We start from the raw sequence: 21,883 nt of genomic DNA on the forward strand, positions 1-21,883 counted from the left end.
GGAATTCAAGGTTGTAACGGGAGGAAGGCGCCTTCCTGAAAAGGAGGTCATTCGTGAGAAATCCACGTGCTGGTTTTCTCCTCGCTCGGTCGAACGAAGATTTCTCCCTAGGTAGATTAAAGAAAGGCTTCCCCTGCTCAGTGGCGAAACGTGGGGCTCATTTCCTCGCGATTGGATCGCATGCATGGACGGCTAGTGTCCCTGGGCGACCTCATCTTACGGGACCACCAGATAGCCCGTCTGTGGCTGGGCTTGGTTATGGAGCCTCTCCTGGCCTGGTCTCGTGCCTCAGGCAAGTGCCCTTGGGGCAAACAGCTTACTTTGTCAGCGCCCTCAAGTCAAAGATCTCTGGAAGTGCCCTTGCGGTTGGATGAATCTGGTTTACTGTCTCTTTGCAAGAAGGACGGTACGTGGAAGGCGGTGGAAGGCGGTGGGGTTCGTAGGGCGCCTCAAGGAGGGGAGGTGCTGGATAGAATGTATAGCGCGGGCTTCTTAGGTACTGTGCAGGACTTCTCTGGATTGTAGACTACCAGGAAGTGAGAGTAACTTTTATAATTTATAATTGGGTATTTGAATTTCTTACATAAAAAAGTACCAAGTTAGGTTAAAGCCATGGCTGGTGAAAAAGCAGTAGTCCCTCATATTAGACAAGGTAAGAGGATATTAGTCCATTTTTTTTTTTGGTGGTTGGAGCAATATTTTTGTTGTATTTATACGTGACTCAAGAATGGCATTGTTTTGGTCCATATTGGTCACAGAGTGGCCTTGTCCAATGCTGATATTCTGTGAAATTGTGTCAGCCTTGCTCCCTAAACAGGGTCCACTTTTCTCTTCATTATGCCTTGTATTACTTAGTATATTTCCGTTTTAGGCCTCAAAACAACTGTGTGAAATAGTTTACAAATATTTAGTACTCCCAATTAGATAGTCCTGGGGCTTGAACTCAGGACCTGAGCACTGTCCTTGGGCTTTCTCACTTCTCAAGGCTAGAGCTCTACCACAGCACCACTTCTGGCCTTTTCTATATACGTGGTAACAAGGAATTGAACCCAGGTCTTCATGTATGCTAGGTAAGCACTCTACCACTAGGCCAAACTCCTGGCCATAGATAGTCATTCTTATGGTATTTTGTGAAAAGTTAGTCATTCTTACGGTATTTTGTGAAGAGTATCTTATGAGTATCTATGGTATCCTTATGGACTCCTATGGAATGAGGTCCTTGCCTCCAAAGAAGTTTACAATTAATGAAATGAATACTTTAGAAGCTCCTTTTTCAATGAGGAAAATTGCTTTTATAGCATTAATTAGTCCAAAGTCAGGTGTAGCTAATAAAAGAGGGAACCTGGGAATCTAAATAGCCAGTTCCTGCTTGTTTACTACCTTGAGACTCATAATTACTAAGAAACCTGAATTGCCACACCAAACCTCAGTCATCTTCAGCTGCTGATACCTGTGCATACAGGGGTTCTTAATAGCAGCACTATTGACATTTTGGACCAGACAGTTCTGTGTTGGATAGTATTCTGTGCACTTTAGGGTACTTAGCTGTATCCATGGACTCTAATAATAGAAGACAGTAAGCACCTCTGTCATGTCAGGACAACCCATTGTCAGATGTCCCATTGTGAGATCAAGTCACTGATTGAAACCCCTGGTGTGCACCATTTAGTCTTTGAGACATAACAAGCATTTGCCACTTCAGATTCCCCAAATCACTTCGAATGGAGAAGGTCTTGAAGAGAAAAGGAAACAGTAGACAAGTTCTTGAAAAACCTATTGAGCTAAGAAGACTGAGAATAAACAAAACTGGAATAAGCAAAGGGATAAGAAAAGGGATAGAGAAAAGGAGCTCATAGGAAATTAACTTTACTAAGTTCACATTAGAAAAGTTACTTAATTTACACTAGTAAAAACACACAGGAAATTTTGGAAGCAGAGGTATGGCTCAAATGATAGAGCGCCAAGCTCTGGGAGGGGGAGGCAGGGGGAGCCATCCCAGAGCATTGAGTTAAATCTGGCACAAAAATAAATAAAAAATAAATGGAGTTTTATAAGGTATTACGATATCTCCATTCTTTGTTTAAAAATTGTTAGTCCGGGCTGGGAGTTTGGCCTAGTGGTTAAAGTGCTTGCCTAGCATGCATGAAGACCCGGGTTCGATTCCTTGGTACCACATACATAGAAAAACGCCGGAAGTGGTGCTGAGGCTCAAGTGGTAGAGCTCTAGCCTTGAGAAAGTCCAAGGACAGTGCTCAGGCCCTGAGCCCAAGCCCAGGACTGGCAAAAAAAAAAAAATTGTTAGTCTGCTTAACAAATAGTCTTTATTGTTTTTTAAAGAAACAACTTTTCTTCCCCAGGATGGTACCAGATATAATAACCTCCTGAATTGACTACTTTAAAGAAATCTCCCTTCAGAAAGTTTATGCTTCCAAGATTCCTTGATGAACTGGCTAGACTCACAAAGCAATTTAGGTAAGCTTTTACAGATTTTCCAAGAGAAAGGTCCTACTTAGCATCATCACAAATAATCACTTGTATTTTCATAAGTTCTTATAACTGTGAGAAAAACTGTCTTTACTGACAACGTATATTGCTTGAAAGTTCCTGCTTTGGCCAGATGGCTTGGCTCTTGTTAAGAGAAGGAATTGCTTTGGGATAAGAATTTGTAAAATGTAAAGTGAATTATTTTGTAAATACAGTTTACTCTATTCAAAGTACCCAATGGAGAGTAGATTGTAAACCTGAGCTTAACCAACCTGAGCAGAGGGGCAGGGTAGAATGTGCTCTGTGTGCTTGCTAATAAGATTTTTTGGGGGGAGGAGGGTGGATCATGAGGCTTAAACTCTGGGCCTGGGTGCTGTTCCTGAGCTCTTCAGTTCAAGGCTATCACCCTACTCCTGGGCCTGGGTGTTGGCCCTGAGCTCTTCAGCTCAAGGCCCTACTTCTATAGCCATAGCACCACTTCCTGTTTTCTATAGGTTAATTGGAGACAGGAGACTTTTGTGCCCTGGGCTGTCTTTGAACTGCAATCCTCAGATCTCAACCTCCTTAGTAGCTAGGATTATTGGCATGTGTCACCTCACCTGGCTTGCTTATTAGATTTTTTTTGTCTGATGGTTCACTCTTCTGTGCAGAAGTCAGTTTTTCCTTGCTAAGATAATTTTTTCTTTTTTTCTTCTCTCCTCTCTCCTCTCTCCTCTCTCACCTAGTCCTAGAGCAAAACTCAGGGCCTAAGTGTCATCCCTGGGCCTCTTTGTGCTCAAAACCACAGCTCTACCACTTGAGCCATAGAGCCACTTCTGGCTTTTCCTGAGTAGTTTATTGGAGATAAGCATTGCACAGATTTTTCTGTTTTTGAACCATGATCCTCAGGTTAGCCTCTTGAGTAGCTAGGATTATAGGTGTGAGACCATTCTTTATTTTGCTGTGACTCCAGTGGTTCTTAGATAGCATATTTATAACAAAATCTAGCAATCTCTACAAAACATGTAAGATATTTTTTATTTTTTGACCATACTTGTGAGGGTAGCCAGTGTGATTTCAGAACAGAAAGTAGACTCTGCTGAGAGAGAAAGAGAGAAGAGGAGACAGAGAGAGAGAGGGGAGAAGGGAGAGAGGAGAGAAGAGAGAGAAATCTTGGAACTTGTGGTTCAAGCCTATAAGCCTACTGATCCAAGCAGCTGAGATATGAAGGTCATGGTTTGAAGGCAGTCTCAGTAAAGAAGTCAATAATATTCTTTTTTTTTTTTTTTTTTGCCAGTCCTGGGCTTGAGCTCAGGGCCTGAGCACTGTCCTTGGACTTTCTCAAGGCTAGAGCTCTACCACTTGAGCTTTAGCACCACTTCCAGCTTTTTTGTATATATGTGGTACTAAGGAATCAAACCCGGGTCTTCGCTCATGCTAGGCAAGCACTTTAACCACTAGGCCAAACTCCCGGACCCATAATATTCTTATCTCCAATTAATTACCAAAAAGCTGAAAGTGGACCTGTGGCTCAAGTGGTAGAATGTTAGCCTTAAGGGTTTTTTTTGTTTTTTTGTAAAAAAACAACAACAAAAAAAACTCCAGGCATAGTGTACATGCCTTGTGCTGCTCAGTTCAACCCCTAGGACCAGTACACACACACACACACACACACACACACACACACACACACACACACACACACACACACACACACACACACACACACACACACACACACACACACACACACACACACACACACACACACACACACACACACACACACACACACACACACACACACACACGGATGCGGCAAGGTACTAGAATATTCACTCTGAACTGTTTTTTGGGGGGGCGGGTCAAGGAGTGCCGGTCATGGGGATTAAACTCTGGGCCTGGGCACTGTCCTTGAGCTCATCAGCTCAAGGCTACTGCCCTACCCTTGAGCCCATAGTCCTACTTCCTGTTTTCTAGTGGTTAATTGAAGACGAGAGTCTCAGTTCTTTGGTGCCCAGGCTGGCTTTGAACCAGGATCCTGAGCCTCCTGAGTAGCTAGGATTACAGGCATGACCCACTGTGCTGGCCCAGCTCTGAACTATTTTTAATGCTTAACAATATGCTAGATCTAATAGTGAGATAATCATTTAGTTGATACTAAAATGTTTTTTATTAGCTTTAAAACAATCCATTGTCTTTTTACTTGATTCATAAAATAGCAGGCCTACAGATATTGTGACCAAGTATGATAGTACTGTGAGTAGAATCCCAGTCTTATGATTCTTAGTCTAGTACTTTTTCTATGTGGTAAACAAGACCACACACTGAACATAATTTGTTCAGTTTATTAATTTGCTATTATGATTTTCTTTTGCTTTTTTCTTTTTTTTGCCAGTCCTGGGGCTTGAACTCAGGACCTGAACACTGTCCTTGGGCTTTCATCAAGGCTAGTGTTCTACCACTTGAGCCATAACATCACTTCTTGGTTTTTCTGCTTATGTAGTACCAAGGAATTGAACTCAGGGCTTTGGGCATGGTAGGCAAACACTCTACCACTAGGCCATGCTCCTTGCCTGCTATTATGATTTAATCTCACTTCAATACTGGAATGTTTGTAATTTTCTTGAGCATAGGTATAAAATCTCTCATTCCCTCTGGTATTCCCAGCCTCTAATAGAATAGGTGGTTCATTATGGGCATTTAATAAGTATTTGTTAAATTAATAACTGAAAATCTAACAGCCCAAAGTTTTTCTAACAATGATTTCTTAAAGTGAAATAGTTCAAGTAGGGGCCTTTACATACATAGTAAAGAGAACTGAAGTTGCAGGTGGTGATGGCTCTCATCTGTAATCCTAACTACTGAGGAGGCTGAGATTTTAAGATTACTGTTTGAAGCTAGTCTAGGCTGGAAAATCCATGAGATTCTAGTCTCTGATTAGCCACCAAAAAGCTGGGAAGAGAGCTGTGGCTCAAGTGGTAGAATCCTAGTGCAGAGATACCACTCAACTCAGGGTTAGAGTTCAAGCCCCAGGACTGGCAAAAAACAACAACACAAGAGGGCCAGGACTGTGGCCTAGTGGTAGAGTGCTTGTCTAGTATGCATTAAGATCCAGGTTCAATTCCTTGGTACCACATACATAGAAAAAAGCTGGAAGTGGTACTGTGGCTCAGGTGGTAGAGAACTAGCCTTGAGGGAAAAAAAAAAAGTACAAGGACAGTGGTCAGGCCCTGAGTTCAAGCCCCATGACTAGCAGAAAAGAAAAAAGTAGTTTTTTTTAAAAATTAGATTCCTTATAAATATTTGATGAAAATGTGTATTAGTAAATTAGACTACTTACATTATCTACTATAGTATCTCATGAATTTTATTATTGTGAGTCAATCTTTAAGTTTTTGCTCCATAATAGATGCATTACGGAAATCAAATATTTGTTTTTAGGGATCAAATATGAGCTCCTAAATGCCATGAAAAGTGTTTGAGATTATTTGTGGTTAGCTAGCTGCCCTCCTTTTCAGACATCTCAGTAACTCTGTTTCATCCTCCATCTAGACTAGAGTTTCCTGGAATAAAACCTAGTTGTTCTGATAACCTGTCTAAAAGTTAATTCTGTTACCTTCAGAAGGATAGCTATCCTTCTTCTCTCTTCAGTCTTCCCTGCTTATTGTTTTACTTCGTGCCTTTCTTATTATTCCCATTGTACTAAATCACTTAATATTTCTAGCCACATTAAGTCATTTAGTATTTCATGAACATGATGTGCTATTTAATTTTTTCTATGCTATTCCCCCTGAATAGAATGTCCTTTCTTCTTTTTTCCATCTGATAATCTCCAGTCATTCTTTAAGATATAGCCTAAATGATACCTTTTTGCAGCAGGGAGGGGAGGGGAACCTTTGATAATCCTAGGAAGGGAAAAAAAAAAAAAACCTCTATTCCTTCTCTTTTCTTGTCATACCTCTATTCTTTTTTTTTTCCCTATCAGTCATGGAACTTGAACTCTGGGCCTAGGCATTGTCCGCCTAGGCATTGTCCCCGCTTCAGCTCAAGACTACTGCCCTACCCCTTGAGCCACAGCACACTTCTGGTTTTCTGGTGATCAATTGGAGATAAGAGTCTCATAGACTTTTTAGTGCCTAGGCTGGCTTTGAACCTTGATCCTCACATCTCAGCCTGAGTAGCTAGGATTACAGGTGTGAGCCACCACACCCGGCTTATCCCTTTATTATTCTATCACAATCCTTTGAGTTCAGGCTTATTCATCTTTCTTTGCTCCTCAAACTTTTATTTTTTTTTGCCAGTTTTGGGGCTTGAATTCAGGGCCTGGGCACTGTCCTTGGACAGTTCAAGGCTAGCACCCTGACACTTGAACCACAGCGCCACTACCAGCTTTTTCTGTGTATGTGGCACTGAGAAATTGAACCCAAGGGCTTCATGCATGGAAGGTGAGCACTCTACCACTAGGCTCCTGCCCCCCCCAACATGTTTATCAATGCAAAAACTCACATGACATGACAGACACTTAGCACTAATAACTAACTTGACAGCAGCCTTAAGATTCTTGACCTAGCATCCTCAAGGGAAAATGAGAAACTTCCCAGTTGTATTCTGTTTGGAATAATTGAGTGTGAACATAGGAAATAAATGTGCTTTACATATTTCCTTTATGATTCACAGTAAAATAAATTAATAACATTCTTTGACAGATTATTAGGCTCTCAAGGAGTGGCTCTGTTTACCTTGTACACACTGAGAATCTTAGATTGTCACCATCTTACTCCCTTGTCATTGAAGGACTATAACTTCAGTACCTCACACACTGACTAATACCTATATGGAGATAGTCAAATTTTACTGAAAGAGTTAATAAATTTGTAAGTATAATTTTTTAAATCTCCCATCTTCGATAATTTAAACCTTTGCTCATAAAATATTTTTAGGTGTCTATCTTTTTTTTTAACTAAGCCTGGGTGCTATCCCTGAGCTCTTCAGCTCAAGGCTACCACCCTACCCTTGAGCCAAGCCCCACTGTGTTTTCTAGTGGTTAATTGGAGATAAGAGTCTCAGGTCCTTTTGTGCCTGGGCTGGCTTTGAACCTTGATCCTCAGATCTCAGCCTCCTGAGTAGCTAGGATTATAGTTGTGAGCCACCAGACCTGGCTATGTCAGTTTATCTTTACACTTTTCTGATCAACCAACACTATTTTTATTTTACAATTTGCTATTGTCATATAATAATTGCTGATATTACTATTTGGACTATTCTATTTTTGCATTTATTATTATTTTATTGTGTTGACACTGGGGCTTGAACTCAGGGCCTAAGCATTGTACCTGAGGTTTTATGCTCAAGGCTGGTGCTCTACCACTTTAGCCACAGCTTCACTTCCTGTATTTTTATTTTTAAATGCATTTGTTTTTTCTAGATAGAATACAAAATTATTAGGAGCAGAGAATATGTGTTAAAACAGTTCCTTCTAAAGTATCTTAAACCTAGTAGGTTTACCCAGGCTTGCATAGTGCATCTTAATAATGATTTCACAATCTTTAATAAAATCACAGAGAGATACTACCTTATACTTATTATAATAGTACTATAAAAAAATAAAAGAAGCCAGGTGTGGTGGCTCACGCCTGTAATCTTAGATACTCAGGAAGCTGAGCTCTGAGGATCGGGGTTCAAAGCCAGTCAAAGCCAGTCCAGGCACTAAAGAAGGCACTAAAGAACGAAAGACTCTTATCTCTAGTTAACCACTGGAAAATAGGAAGTGGAGCTATGGCTTTAGGGGAAGGTTGGTAACCTTGAGCTGAAGAGCTCAGGGACAGTGCCCAGGCCCAGAGTTCAAGCCCCAGGGCCAACAAAAAAATAAAAAAATAAAAACCGCACACCTAAAAATGACAAGTATTACTAAGAATGTAAAGAAATTGGAACATTTGTACCTTGTTGGTAAGAATGTAATATAGTACAGCCACTATGGAAAACTGTATGACTATTCTTTACATGTTTAAAACATATAATTACACCATTCTGCTTTTTGGTATATATGTCCAAAAATTATAAGTAGTGTTTTTGTTGTTGTTGTCATGATAATGTATACAGGGGTTGCAGTTACATTTGTCAGGTAGTAGGTGCATTACTTCTCACATATTGATACCCCTTCTCATGTTTTTTGTCCCCATTTCCCTCCCCCCACCCTCTCCAGATGTAGGTTTTAAAAGACATATGTGTATGCCTCAATTTATAGCAACATTATTCACTGTAGTTAAGAGGAAGAACTGTGGTGACTCACACCTGTAATCCTAGCTACCCAGCAGGCTGATATCTGAGGATCAAGGTTCAAATCCAGCCTGGGCACTAAAAAGTTTGTGAACTCTTATCTCCAATTAATTACACATATATATGTGACAAAATGGATAAACTGTGAAGCCATTTTTCTAAGTAAAATAAGCCAAATATAAAAATACAAATACTTAGCCATGCATGGATGGCTCTCAGCTGTAAATCTAGCTACTCAGGAGGCTGAGATCTGAGGATCATTTTGGGAAGGAATCCTGGGACAGGAAAGTCTAACCACTAAAACTACCAAAAGAAAAAAAGGAAAGAAAGAAAGAGAGAGAAAGAAAGAGAGAAAGAAAGAACGAGCTGTAGCTCATATAGTAGAGCTTAGCCTTGAGCAAAAATAAGCTTTTAAGGACAGTGCCCAGACCCTGAATACAAGCCCCATAGCAGACACACACACACACACACACACACACACACACACACACACACACACACACACACACACACACACACACACAAATACTTCACTGGCCTATTATTAGATACCTAAAGTAAGAAAATTAGAAACAGCAAATTGTGTGTAGCTCATCAGGGGCTGTAGGTCATACAAGGAGAGGGGCACAGAATTTCAGTTTCACAAGATGAAAGAACCCTCAAGTGTACTCTTAAAAATGGTTAAGATGATATGGCCTATGTATTTTACCACAATTAAAAAAAATAGGATGCAGGACAGGGTATTAAAAAACAAATTCTTCATTTTCTTTGCTTACTGATGGATATTAAGCAAATCCCTTCTTAGTGCCTTTCCTCCTCGTCCTCCTTGTCCTCCTTGTCGTCCTCCTCGTCGTCATCCTCGTCGTCATCCTCCTCCTTGTCCTTGTCCTCGTCCTCGTCCTCCTCCTCCTCCTCCTCCTCCTTCTTCTTCTTCTTCTTCTTCTTTTGTTGGGGCTTGAACTCTGGGCCTGGGGACTGTCCCTGAGCTGAAGAGCTACCACTGTGCCTGCCTTTGTTACTTTTTTTTTTTGCCAGTCCTGGGCTTGGACTCAGGGCCTGAGCACTGTCCGTGGTCTTTTTCTCAAGATTAGAGCTCTACCACTTGATCCTCAGTACCATTTCTGGCTTTTTTCTATGTATGTGGTATCGAGGAATCAAACTCGGATCTTTGTGCATGCTAGGCAAGCACTCTACCACTAGGCCAAACTCCTGGCCCTGTTCCTTCATTTTTAATCAGGTTAATGAAGTCTGCTAGCTCCAGTATGAAGATTTCATAACCAACAAAAAGACTTTTGTTTTGTTTTTTATGGCCAGTCCTGGGCATGAACTCAGGGTCTGGACACTGTCCCTAAACTTCTTTTGCCCAAAACTAGCACTCTGTCACTTAAGCTACAGCACCACTTCTGGCTTTTTCTGTTTATGTGGTACTGAGGAATCAAACTCAGGGCTTCATACATGCTACCACTAAAACCAACCTCCTAAAACAACCTTTAAGGCAATGTTTTATTAGTAGTTTTTCCAGTGTTCCAGTGTCCCTTGTCATTCATTACAGGTTTCGCATCTTATTTCATAACAAAATGTTCCTAAAGATGGCTCAGCCATAGCTTGTTACTACTTCAAAGGATTTGTATGCTGAACCCCTTCTATTTTGTCTGACCTTATAATTTGGCTCCAGGAAAACAGCAAATAAACAGACTTTATGAGGACTACTGGTGATCTAAGATGTTAATTATCAATGTGGTTTCACATTAAAAGAGGAAATACAAGCTCAAGTTTTTCATGGTATTATTTTTTTTTGCTGCTCTTGGGGCTTGAAATAAGGGCCTGGGCTGTGTTCCTGAGCCTGTCTGTGCTCTAGGCTAGCACTACCACTTGAGCCACAGTGCCACTTCTTTTCATGTTAATATTTTAAAAATGAGTCTGAAATTAGGGGACAAAGAGAACTAACATTTGTTAACTACCAATTTAGTAGTAGTTCATGTAGCAAATACATCATTTGTACCATGTCAATAACAGTCTTGTCAGGTTGATATTATACTCATTTTATAAACAAGGAAAATAAAGCACAGGGAGGTTAAATACTAACCCAAGAATGCACAATAAATGAATGACTTGAAGTCCATACTCTTTGTAACTAAGTAACGCTATCTCTCCAAGTATATTTGACTATATTTACTGGTACATGACAAATGACATATATCAGTTATTTTACTTGATTAAATAAGTAATATAAATTTTATAGAGATGATTATAACTACTTTATAGATGAGGATATGCACAGTGAGAAAATTTAATTTACCTGGGCCGGGAGTTTGGCCTAGTGATAGAGTGCTTGCCTAGCATGCACGAAGACCTGGGTTCAATTCCTTGGTACCACATACCTAGAAAAAAGCCAGAAGTGGTGCTGTGGCTCAAGTGGTAGAGTTCTAGCCTTGAGAAAACACAAGGATAGTGCGCAGACCCTGGGTTCACAGCCCAGGACTGGCAAAGAAAAAAAAAAAAAGAAAATTCAATTTAGCTAACACCAATTAGTAATAGAACTTGAAGACAGATACTACATTCTCAGACTCAAGTTTTTCCAAATAGGCTCATTGCCGCAGAATTTCATTTCAGTATTTTCTAGTTATGATTCTTTTAATTTTTTGCTAATCCTAGAACTTGAACTTGGGGCCTAGGTGCTGTCCCTGAGTTTCTTTTTGCTCAAGGTTAGACAGTACCACTTCTGACTTTTTCTGTTTGTGTGGTACTGAGGAATCAAACCAGGGAGGGTTTCATGCATGCTAGGCAAGTGGGAGCATCTTTTATTCTTTTTGTTGTTGTTGTTTTGTGCCAGTCCTAGCGCTTGACCTAAAGGCCTAAGTACTGCCTGTGAGCTTTTGTTCAAGGTTAGCTACCACTTGGGCTACAGTTCCACTTGGCTTTTCTGAGTAGTTTATTTCAGAGATAAGTGTCTCATAGACTTTCCTGCCCAAGCTGACTTTGAACCATGATCCTTGGATCTCAGGCTAGGATAACCGGACTTGTTCTTTTTTTTGGGGGGGGGGGGGATGGCAGAGTCTTGCTATATTGACTAGACTAGCCTATAATTACTATGTAGCCAAGAGTAGCCATGAACTCAGGAATCTCTTGCTTCAGCCTCAGCTGGGATTAAAGGTATTAATTATAATATCCGTTTTAAGAATAAATATCTGGGCCGGGAGTTTTGCCTAGTGGTTAAAGTGCTTGCCTAGCATGCATGAAGACCCGGGTTCGATTCCTCGGTACCACATACATAGAAAAAAGCTGGAAGTGGTGCTGAGGCTCAAGTGGTAGAGCTCTAGCCTTGAGAAAGTCCAAGGACAGTGCTCAGGCCCTGAGCTCAAGCCCAGGACTGGCAAAAAAAAAAAAAGAATAAATATCTGACAGTCTTGCACTCTGGCTATGTCTGAAGATGGTAAAAAGGTTTATTTCTGTTCATGTTCCCCCATCCCTAAAATCACAGGGAGCTACAACAGCCTTCAAGGACAGGAGAGTAGAAAAAAGACCAGTTAAATGATAAGGATTTATCAGCTCAGCTGGTATTAACTTTGAACTGATCCTCAGATCTCAGTCTTCTAGCTAGGATTACAGGCGTGAGCTACCAGTGCCCTGTGGCTGAAAGTTTTTTTTTTGTTTTGTTTTTTTTAATAGGAACTTAAACTACAAGTTCCCTTTGTGCATCCTGTTCACTTTTCCTCTATCTGCTTGGCAGAATCCTGGGCATTTATCCTGTAAAAAGTAAACTAAAAAAAATAGAGTAGCTGAACCTAACTAGAGCCTGATGATAACAGGTACACTAGGGAAGTTAGATTAAGGGGATACTACACAGAAAACAGATTAGGTGCATTTTCTACATGCTGAGTGATGAAATGTACCCAGTACACTGTTCTTAGGCTTTCCTCAAGGCCAATGTTTTTCTACCACGTGAGCCACAACACCGCTTACGGCATATCTATGTTTGTGGTACTGAGGAATGGAACCAACGTCTTCCTGCATGCTAGGCAAACACTCTACCACTAGGCCAAACCTCTAGCCCAAAACATAATGTCTAGGTAGAATATGAAAGATAATTTTGGGGAACCAGGAGTTTGGCCTAGTGTTAGAGTACCTAGCATGCATAAAGAACGGGATTCAATTCTTCAGAACCCCATACATGGAAAAGACCGAGAGGTGCTGTGGCTCAAGTAGTAGAGCGTTAGCCTTGAGGAAAGCTCAAGGACAGGGTTCAAGCCCTGAGTTCAGTCCCTAGGACTGGCAAAAAGAAAGAAAAGAAAAAGAAAAAGAATTTTGAATTAAAGTAATTCAAAAGATAAGTTCTAAAGATATTGACATTTGAGGGCTCTGTAAAAAAAACACTAGGTCGTTGGGCATGGTGGCTCACGCCTGCAATCCTAGCTGCTCTGGAGCCTGAGATCTGAGGATTGCAGTTCAAAGCCAGCCCCGGCACTAAAGTTCATGACACTCTTCTCTCCAATTAACCACTAGAAAACCAGAAGTGGCTCTGTGGCTCAAGGGGTAAGGCAATAACCTTGAGCTGAAGAGCTCAGGGACAGCGCCCAGGCCCAGAGTTCAAGCCCCATGACTGAAAAAAATAATAAAGACCAGAATAAGTAATTGTACTGGAAAAATTTAAATAAAAAGAGCAAAAATAAATAAGTTATGGACGTCTTAATATATAAAACTGAGAAAATCTCAGAAAACTAAAAAAAGACAAATGAGAACCAAGAGAGGACCGAAGTTAAACCCATATGGTCCAAAATTGGAGCAGTTAATTCTAGAAATAGAGAAGAAACTGAGGAATGGGAATTACTGGGGGGTGGGAGGGCAGACAGGAAAATTTATGGTAGCTGAAAATATCAGAAAACTGAATTTCTAGACTGGCAAACTCTACTGAGAGCTCAGAATAATAAGTGGGAAAAGGTGGGCTGAGAGTTTGACTTAGTGGTAGAGTGCTTGCCTAGCGTGCATGAAGACCCGGGTTCGATTCCTTGGTACCACATACATAGAAAAATGCTGCAAGTGGTGCTGTGGCTCATTTGGCAGATCCCTGGCCTTGAGAAAAAAAAAAAGCCCAAAGCTCAGGCCCTGAGTTCAAGCCCCAGGATTGGCAAAAATAAAAACAAAAAAAATAAATGGGAAAAGGCAATTAAATATTATGGTTATATCATCATACATTTTCTAAATACAAATAAAAAGAAAACCAAAAGATAATTGTGGAGTTAGGAAAGGAGTAGGCAAAAGGGACTATATTACTTATAAAAAAGTAAATTATAAGAATTATGGGGTTTCCTGGTGAATATAATGTAACCCTTCTATTAATTACAATAAAAATACATGGAAAAAAAAAGAATTGTGGTTTTTTTTTTTTTGTTTTGTTTTTACCAATATAACATGTGGCTACAAGACAATGTAGCTGTACTTTCAAAATTCTGAAGGAAAAATACTTTTAGCCTGGGCCGGGAGTTTGGCCTAGTGGTTAAATTGCTTGCCTAGCATGCATGAAGACCCGGGTTCGATTCCTCGGTACCACATACATAGAAAAAAGAAAAAAAATACTTTTAGCCTATAATTCTACTGAGCTGTATTACTGACCAAATATGAAGGATAAATAAATGCTTTTCCAGCATGCAGTAATCAAAACTTTGCCTCTTCCAGAAACAGTACTAGAGTTCTAATTCAGAACCTTGCACTCTTAAGCTTTCTGGCTTGTGGCTAGTGCTCTACCACAGGAGACACTCTTCTAGTCTGGATTTTTGCTAATTATTTTGGAGATGGAATCTCACAGGCTTTTCTGCCTGGACTGGCCTTGAACCTTGCTTCTACAGATCACAACTTCATTAGTATGTAGGATTACAGGAATGAACCATCAATACCTACCCAGCTCTCCATTAAATTTCAATTAACCTTTGCAAATCCACCAGTAGTAGTATAAATGTTTTACTTAGGAAAAGGGTGATAGAAAGCCAGGGCACATAATCATGGCTACCCAGGAGGCTGAGATCTGAGGATCAAGGTTCAAAGAAAGCCTAACCACAAAAGGACCTGAAACTCTTATCTGGCTGGCTTTGGACTATGATCCTCAGATCTCAGCCTCCTAAATAGCTAGGATTACAGGCCTGAGCCACTGGTGCCAGTTGTTCTTGTGGTGATTATTATTTTTTTATTTTTATTTTTTGAATTTACATTTTTGCTTATGTGGTACTGAGAAATGGAACCTAGGGCCTCATGCATATTAGGCAAGCACTCTACCACTAAGCCATATTCCCCTTATGTGTGTGTGGGGGGGGGGTTTGGGTGGGGTCGGTCATGGGGCTTGAACTCTGGCCTGATCGCTGTCCCTTAGCCCTTCAGCTCAAGGCTAACACTTTAGCCACTTGCCACTTCCAGTTTTCTAGTGATAAATTGGAGATAAAAGTCTCATAGAGTCTCATTTTAGTGCTGGGGCTGGCTTTGAAGTGGGATCCTCATATCTCAGCCTCCAGAGTAGCTAAGATTACAGATGTGAGCCACCGGCACCCAGCTTTCATGTGATTATTAACAGTAGATTTTTGTAGGCTCTGTGCCTTGGTTGAGGAATGTCTGTTCCTCAGATCGTAAGGTACTCAAAATTGTTTGATACAAAATAGGATAGACAATTATGCTTCTGATATGCTTCTCATTTGCTGCCCCTGGTATCTGCATATATTGATAATTTTGTATGGGCTGAAAAACCATGTTATAGATGCCAAAATAGTGCCTTTACTTACATAACCTTAGTAGGAAATAGGTTTTCTCCATGGAACTTCTATACTATTTCATTTATACTTCATTTTATTATTTGCCATGCAGTCATTAACATCACCTGATTACTTTTTTTTTTCCATTCCTGGGGCTTGAACTAGGGCCTGAACATTGTCCTTGGGCATTCTCTTTCTCTCTCTCTCTTTTTTTTGGTGCCAGTCCTGGGGCTTGAACTCAGGGCCTGAGCACTATACTTGGGGTTTCTCAAGGCTAGAGCTCTACCACCTGAGTCACAGCACCTCGTCTGGCTTTTTCTATGTATGTGGTACCAAGGATTTGAACCGGGTCTTCATGCATGCTAGAGAAGCACTCTACAACTAGGCCAAACTCCCTGCCCCTTCTTGGGCATTCTCAAGGCTAGCATCTACTGCTTGAGCCACAGCACTACTTCCAGTTTTTTCTATGTATGTGGTACTGAGAAATTGAACCTGGGTCTTTATGCATGCTAGGCAAGCACTTTACCATTAGGCCAAACTCCTGGCCCCAAAATTTTAACTTTTTTTTTTTTTGCCAGTTCTGGGCTTGAACTCAGGGCCTGAGCACTGTCCTTGAACTTTCTCAAGGTTAGAGCTCTACCACTTGAACCTCAGCACCACTTCTGGCTTTTTTCTATGTGTGGTACCAAGGGATCATGCATGCTAGACAATCACTCTACTACTAGGCCAAACTCCTGCCCCTCCCCCCTTTTTTGTCTTTTCTTTTTCTCTCTTTTCTTCTCTCTCTCTCTTTTTTTTTTTTTTTTTTTTTTTTGGTACTGGGGATCAAACCCAGGCTGTTGCACTTCCTAGGCCAGGTGCATTGCCACTGAGCTATATCCCAGCCCCTGATTACATTTTGTAAAAGCTCAGCTCCTTTATACTAGAGCTTTATACTAGGGACAGCAACCAAGTTATATACATGACAATGAGGTTATTCATTTAATGCCTTGCACATAGGCACAACGCTCAATGAATGTATGCTGAATGAATATGAATAAATTGTCAGAGGAATAAATGGAGTCTTGTCTACTGTGCCGGTACCTATTTTTACTGAATATTAATAGATTTTTCAGGAGTTCTGCTAGTAGGCTACTAAACCATTAAAAATTATCCATAGTGGAAATATTGGTACCATTGTTTTATCACACAACAGAATAGTTTTTCCCTAGAGGAGAAGTTATTATTAAGCATATAATTAATCAAATATTCCAACATACCATTCTAATGCTAGAAAATTGTGTACACCTTTTGCTGTTAAAATTAAACCTAATATTAACAAGCAGGAAAGATTTTTACATCTGTTTATTCTAAATCAACATTCCATAGGTTAGGATAATTTGACTCAAATAAGTGAGGCAGTTTGTTCATGTCATACGTAGAAGCAAAGCTCATGTGCAGCCAGTCATTGATGTCTTATGTCTATTCAGTAGACTAAAGTCTGAGGATCAAGGTTTGAATCCAGGCTAGACATACAAATTGAGAGACTCTTTATTTCCAATTATCAGGTAAAAGCCATGAGCAAAGAATATGAGTAAGAGCTTGAGTTCAAGCCCCAGTCCCAGTACAAAAACAAAAAAAACATGTACATGTGTACTTAAAATTGTATTTATGAGCTGAATGCTCATAATGCTCATGGTGGGTCACATCAGTAATCCTAGCTAGATCTCAGAAGGCTGAGATCTGAGGATCACAATACAAAGCCATCTTGGACAGAAAAATCTCCTTGAGACTTTTATCTTCAGTTAACTATTTAAAAACCAGTAGTGGAGCTATGGCTTAAAGTGGTAGAGTGCTATCCTTGAGCAAAAAAAGCTCAGGGACAGCACCCAGGCCCTGAGTTCAAGCCCCACAACTGACAAAAAAATATTTATGGCATTTTAATTTTTGTTATTTTTTTAGCAGAGAGTTTTCAGGAAATCTAAACTAAAAACTACTGGAAACAAAATGCCCAACTTTTCTCTTATTTCTACAATCTCTTGGGGGAAAAATGTATAATAAAGATGTGGGGGCCACTTGAGTCACACTGACGCACTTGTAGTCTGAAAAGCCAAAACAGGGTAGCAGAGCTTTCCTCAGTATGATTCTTTTTATTCTTTGAGGATTTTGTTAACATTTGGTTTTGCTTAATTTTACCCGCAACCTTTTTCTTAGGAATGAACATTATGGGGGAGGGGGGCAGCAATTTCTAATGGCTTCTTGAACATCCAATAGTGCTTAAAAGTAAACATGATAGATTGAGTGTGAATGAAGCAAAAAAAAAGGATTAAATTTCCCTTGAAATACATATGGATTTAATAATTAACAGAAAAGATGTTGTTTGAGAAATAGAGAATTGTTCTGGATTGTAATGTCCCTGATTATAGTTTTCCTCTGAAACTCAGAAAAAAAAATAGTCTAGCCAGGAGGTGAAAAAGTATAGCACAATTTCTGATGCATAGTGAAGGTCTCAAGTGTTTTTGCTTAATCTCTATTAAAAACACAATAATAACTATCAGCATGTTTCTTTGTAAGAATTGTCTTTCATCACTGTTCCTATTAGGAGCCATATACACATAAATAAAAACAGGCTGAACATCGTAACACATGCCTATACTCTCAGGATTTAGCAGGCTGAGACTGGAGGATCCCAAGTTCCAGGCTAGCCTAATCTACATAGTAAGACTCTGTCTCAAATAAAAGACCGTAAAAGCAATGAATAAAAACTATTCAGGCTGTGAGCCAGTGGCTCACACCTATCATCTTAGGGACTCAGGATACTGAGATATAAGGTTACAGTTTTAAGCCCACCAGGGCAGGAAAATCTTATACTTACCTCTAATTAACCACCAAAAAGCCCAAAGGCAGAGCCACATGTAGTTCAAGTGGTAGAGTACCAGTCTTCAGTAAAAAAGCTAAAGGACAGCACCCACGACCTGAGTTTAAGCTCAGTAGCAGCATAGAAACAAACAATATTCAAGGTTTAATGCAAAAGAAAAAGAAAATGCCTAATGAATCTGGAAAGCCAGCATAGATTGCTGTTAGGAAAAATTACTTACTTACTGGACTATGGTAGAACAAGGGAGCACATATAAAAATTCAGGCAGGAAGACAAAAAATTTCAGGCACTGCAATTAATGTGTGAGTCAACACATAATAGAGGAGCTTGGTGCCAGTATCTATGCTTGTAATACTCGCTACTCAGGAGGATGAGATCTGAGGATCACAGTTCCAAGCCAGCCCAGGCAGGAAAATCTATGATACCCTTATCTCCAATCAAGAGCGCGCGCGCGCGCGCGCGCGCACACACACACACACACACACACACACACACACACACACACACAAGCTGGGAGTAGAGTTGTGGTTCAAGTGATACAGCACTAGGTTTGGGACAAAAAGTTCAAGGCTGGGGCCCTGGCTCTGAGTTCAAGCTCAGGGGTGTGCAGGCACAGGATAACACACACACACACATGCACACACACACACAAATACAGGAGAGGAGAGAAGTGCTCTGAGAGATGGCCTGCAGAACTAGTTGGAGTCCTGATTAAATAGGGACTTCCAATATTCTTGGGCTCTATTCTGAAAGTTCAATACTGTGATAACCATCACACTATGGTATATTAATTTCATATATCTATGTAAAGTGACTGCTTATATAGATATATTATAAAATAAATTTTATTGACACATAATTTTTTTTTTTTGCCAGTCCTGGGCTTGAGCTCAGGGCCTGAGCACTGTCCTTGGACTTTCTCAAGGCTAGAGCTCTACCACTTGAGTCTCAGCACCATTTCTGGCTTTTTTCTATGTATGTGGTACCGAGGAATCGAACCCGGGTCTTCATGCATGCTAGGCAAGCACTTTAACCACTAGGCCAAACTCCTGGCCCCAACACATAATTTTTTTTAAATGTGCACATTTCAAGTTTATATTCTGGTGACTTTTGAAAACTTATGCACCTGTGTAACTACTGCCATTGCCATTATCTAAATGATTTCACATATGGCTTTCTCAATCTACCACCTTCCTTCATATACTCAGACAGTCAGAATCGTTTTTTTGGTTTATTTGTCTTTTGTCATTTGTGGGGCTTGAAGTCTGGGCCTGAGCACTGCCCTAGAGACAGCTTTTCAACTTAAGGCTACCTCTCTACCACTCGAGCCACAGCACCACTTCCAGTTTTCTGGTGGTTAATTAGAGATAAGAGTCTGTTTCTGTTTCTGTGGTACTGAGGAATAGAATAGCTTTGTGCATGCTAGGCAAGCACTCTACCACTAGGCCATGCTCCTAACCCCAAATCATATATTTTTATATCTGCCCTGTTTTGCTCAGCTTTATGATTTTAAGATTCACTCGGAGTCTCAAAATTTCACGTATCTATGTAAAGTGACTACTTTAAGTACATATATTAATAAAATAAATTTTATTGACACATAAGAAAAGTTCATGCCTTTCTATAACAGACTATTTATCCAACCATCCATTGGTGATACTTATTGATACACATTTGTGTTGTTTCCAGATTCTGGCTTTTATAAAGCCATTATAAACATTTGTGTACAAGACTTTGTCATATTTGTTATAGCTAACAAATATGGAGAGATCCTTTAATTCCCAACTTCACTCATCAAAGTAGATGTATGTGTGACTGGGAAGAAGGAGGCAGCATGAAGAATTTCCCTCAGGCCTGGACAGATCATAGTTCTTCCATCTGATGACAAAAGTAATTGGACTGGCAATATGACTTACTGGTAGACTTCTTGCCTAACATTCATGAAGCTCTGGGTTCAATTCCTTAGTACCACATAAACAGAAAAAGCTGAAAGTGGCTCAAGTGGTAGGGTGCCAGCCTAGAGCAAAGAAGCTCATGGAAAGTGCCCAGGTCCTTAGTTCAAGCCCCAGGACTGGCAAAAATAAAAAAAGTAATTGGTCTAGTCAGGTACTAGCTCATGCCTATAATCCTAGTTACTCAAGAGGTTGAGATGCAGAGGACCTGGTTCAAAACCAGCCAGAGCAGGAAAGATTCCATCTCCAAAAATAACTAACAGAAAACAGGGCTGGAGGTGTGGCTCAAGTGATAGAAAACTAGTTGGGCAGAAAGCAAAGGAAGACCCTGAGTTTAAACTCTGGTACTACAAAAAAAAAATATCTAAGAAGCACTCACGTTACCCAGGAATATGAACTCGGATCTTTCTTTCTTTTTCTTTTTGCCAGTCCTGGGCTTGAGCTTAGGGCCTGAGCACTGTCCTTGGACTTTCTCAAGGCTAGAGCTCTACCCCTTGAGTCTCAGCACCGCTTCTGGTTTTTTTTTTTCTTCTATGTTTGTGGTACCGAGGAATCAAACCTGGGTCTTCATGCATGCTAGGCAAGCACTCTACCACTAGGCCAAATTCCCAGCTGAACTCGGATTTTTCTTAGGAGAAAGATATCTTTCCATTTGATTTCTAAAATGAGATAATGTGAGCTTAAAGCTTTCATGCATTTCTACCCTCGCTGCTATACGAGTAAGAGTAAGACAGAGGATAGACAGACTGGGGAGAACACATCTGCCAAGAGATGAAACTGAGTGTCCCAAGAACTTGGTGAAGAATCTGGAGGCTGAAGGAGAAAGGACACAGGTGATACTGCTGAAACTTCTGACTCATGTTCTCAATGTCCTCAGGTAAATATTCTTTGAGGCTAGTCTGGGTTTGAGAAGCAAGCAATTACTGAGGTGGTGTTTTTTTTTTAATTGAGACTTCATTATATAGGTACGATCACTGATAGAATGGGGAAACTCTGCAAGGCCTGTATATTATGATTGTTCTTTTCTTTATTTTTTATTTGTATTTTATTTCTTGTTGGTTGTGGGGCTTGAACTCTGGGCCCGGGTGCTGGGCCTTGAGCTCTTCAGCTCAAGGCTACTACCCTACCCCTTGAGTCACAACTCCACTTCACGATTTCTATTGATTAATTGGAGATAAGAGTCTGGCATTCTTTAGTGCTCAGTCTGGCTTTGAACTGAGATCCTCAGATCTCAGCCTCCTGAGTAGCTAGGATTACAGCATGAGCCACCGCGCCTGCCCAGCTCTTTTCTTTTCTTTTTTTTTTTTTGCCAGTCCTGGGCTTGGGCCCAGCGCTTGAGCACTGTCCTGGATTTTTTTTTTTCTCAAGGCTAGGGCTCTACCACTTGAGCCACAGCACCACTTCTGGCTTTTTGCTACATATTGTGGTACCAAGGAATTGAACCCAGGTCTTCGTGCATGCTAGGCAAGCACTCTACCACTATGCCAAACTCCCAGCCCCAGCTCTTTTCTTTATTTTTTAAAAATTGTTATTATAAAGGTGATGTTCAGAAGGGTTACAGTTACATAAGTCAGATAATGAGTACATTACTTTTTGAA

The 21,883-nt window shown here is 40.4% G+C and overlaps 1 protein-coding gene across 2 annotated transcripts in view; it reads left to right on the top strand.

Moving 5' to 3' along the window:
- Window positions 1-146: 146 nt before the first annotated feature.
- Window positions 147-21,883, top strand: part of Asip (agouti signaling protein) — a 145,564-nt gene continuing 123,827 nt past the window's right edge. The window contains exons 1-2 of one of the 2 annotated variants that reach the window (XM_090352193.1): window positions 147-406; window positions 2,358-2,472. The gene's annotated coding sequence lies outside the window, so the exon portion shown is untranslated. Of the gene's footprint in view, window positions 407-1,483; window positions 1,939-2,357; window positions 2,473-21,883 lie in introns of those variants that run through there. The other variant, XM_090352194.1, reaches the window with a different exon arrangement.

Source organism: Megascapheus bottae, chromosome 18 (assembly GCF_031878675.1).
Source record: "Megascapheus bottae isolate mThoBot1 chromosome 18, mThoBot2.hap1, whole genome shotgun sequence".
Lineage (NCBI taxonomy): Eukaryota > Metazoa > Chordata > Mammalia > Rodentia > Geomyidae > Megascapheus > Megascapheus bottae.